This window comes from Camelina sativa, unplaced genomic scaffold (assembly GCF_000633955.1).
Source record: "Camelina sativa cultivar DH55 unplaced genomic scaffold, Cs unpScaffold00550, whole genome shotgun sequence".
Taxonomy (NCBI): domain Eukaryota; kingdom Viridiplantae; phylum Streptophyta; class Magnoliopsida; order Brassicales; family Brassicaceae; genus Camelina; species Camelina sativa.
This window is the reverse complement of record NW_010921727.1, coordinates 72,979-75,579: the sequence shown is the minus strand read 5'-3', so window position 1 is coordinate 75,579 and position 2,601 is coordinate 72,979.

The following is a 2,601-nucleotide window of genomic DNA, read 5'->3' as shown; positions in this document are numbered from 1 at the left end:
AAAAGAGAGTTCCAATAAAAATATTGGCGTAGTGGTAATCACAAGACACGGACACTTGTGTGGAGAAGTGTCGATATCTCAAGGAGAGGAGCAGAAGAAGTTTGAGAATTCGGGGACGAATTATTATAAGGGGGGGAGAATGTAGTGACCCTCACTAATGGTAGAAATCCCAAAATAAAAATTCGAGGAAATGGCCCAGAAAAGACTTAAGGAAATAGCGGAAGTAAAACAAAGAAGAACGACCACAGGAAGTCCGAGGAAAAATTCATGAGTCGGACAATGGCCGAGCCAAGACTGAAATAACTGGAGGTGCGATCGAGCCCTTAAGGCTGGTCGAAAATGATCAGTCTATGCGGAAATAGCATCCGCGGAAAGTCGGGTAAGTACCGGGAAAAATACCGAGACATCCAATAAGAGGTCGAGCCAATCCGTCGTGAGTGTCGAGAAAATTGGTCGAGGAAATCCATTGAGAGAGTCGAAGGAATCGACAATGTCCGAGAAACGCCGAGAGAACCGACGATGTCCGAGGCATCGAGAACATTGTCCGGACATTGGTTGAAAGAGCCGATAGCATCCGAAGCATCGAGAGAATTATTCGGAGCTGGTCGAAGGATTATCGATGATGGTCGAGAACTGTCGAGAGTGCCGATAGTCGCGTCCGAGCGATAACGAGAAATCCGAGGATTGTCGAAAGAGTCGGACGAGGAGGACGGAGCTGGTCGAGAAAACGCGGAAAACATGTTTTCCCAAGGAATTGACCAATCAGCTTACATGCAAGGCATGCAGAGATAATTCTGGTGGTTTAAGAAGAATGGCGCAAGGAGATTGGGCAGTGTAATGCACGCGCCACATGCAGCCAAATTTTCGCCATTTGTCGAATTCCACTAAGGGAAGAAGGAGAGAAGTCGAGCCTATAAATATGGGCTTAGTGGCTTCATTTGAGAAATTTCCCTCATTTCTCTCATTCCACTCAAACGAAAAAGCTTGCTTCTCTCTCTAAATCTAGAGAGAGAGTGTCGAGAGAGAGAGAGTTTGTCGACAAAGATTGCCGAGAGAGTTGAGGGAGATCGTCGAGAAGAAGATCAAAGCGAGGTGCTGCTTGTGTCGACAGAAAATTGTCGAGAGAGTCGAGGACTTGCGGTGAAGCTGATCGAGAAGCTGTCAAGCGCGAAGGAATTGTCTGATCCGCGGTGCCGTGAAGTCCAAACATCATCGATCACGTCAAGGTGAGTTCTGTGGTAAGTTGTGTGTTGCATGTAGACTAGATTCACGGTAGAATCGGTTAAATGGTTGCATGCATAAGTTTGGTAGGATTCATGCTAGATTCATGTTAAAGATTACATTGAATTTGAGCTAGGAATCACCATGCAAGACCGCGAATGAATTTGGACGCATTTAAGTAAATTGGACTTACTTAAAATTTGGACAAGGCTATTGCATGTGAATTGGGAGTTGAAGTTTGTTAGCAATTTTGATTGCTTAAAAATGGTTGCATGCATGATTTAAACTTGGCAAAGTTTATTTGCGATTTTTATTGCATAATATTGAGTGAGGTTATTGCATGCTTAAATGAACCTAAGAATTTAAAGAATTAAGTTGAAGGGTCTTGCATGCGTAAATTGGATTAGGATTTAAAGGGGTTAAATCATAAACAGTTGCATGCATATTAGACTTGTTGCATTCATTTTGCTTAAGTCGCTTAAGTTGATTGCTTGCATGCGTATACAATAATCCTAAATTGCTTGATTTATTTTCTCGCTTCTTGTGTGATTATTGCATGTTCTATTCTTGCTTGATTTCTGGCATGCGTGCTTGGTTAATCATTGCTTGAATTGTTGTGATGTTTTGTTTTGGCTTAGTCTCTTGAATTTGTTTCTTGAGTCTTAGCTAGAGTAGTGTGTCGATAATTCTGGTTCCATAAGCGTTTGTCACGCGTGAGTTCCCGACGACCACTCACGCGGGGACACTGTTACGGCTGGCTAGCTACCAGCGTAACCGCTACATGACGATGTAGCTAAGATTGTGGGCTCATTGCTGGTGACCTTTGTGGTCTCGGCATGAGGGGGATGGCATGAAGGGCCCTAAGTGTAAAGAGTCTAGAGTATTCAAGTGTCCCTTGTTTATGTCTAGTCGTCTTTACATGCGCGTGTTGTCTAAGAGTCTAGGATAGTTCAAGTATCCCTTGTTTATTCTAGTCATCTTAGAGAGTTGCGTTGGGTTCAAGAGTCTAAGTGTTCTTTAGTCGTCTTGTGTTGTGTATAGCGATGTCTAGATCATCGAGTCAAGTCGTTGGATCTAACTTTTCTCGCTTGTGTATGGTTTAAATTGCTTCCGCTATGGCTTTTGTTGCGTTGCTTTGATTACTGGCTAGCTTGTTTGCCTTGCTTGTTTTCTTTGCTTGCCGGGGTAGTTGGGTTGGGAAGTTAGTATCCTGTTTAGGAGAAAGGGGTACCCAGGCTCACTGAGTAATCTTAGATTACTCATGATAATATTTTGGTCTTGCAGGGAAGCCTAAGCGAGTTTAGAGCCGGAGCAAACATTAGGGTACCGGATAGGGTTTGACGTGTTCTTTGTAAAATCCTATATTTTGTAAACGGTTAT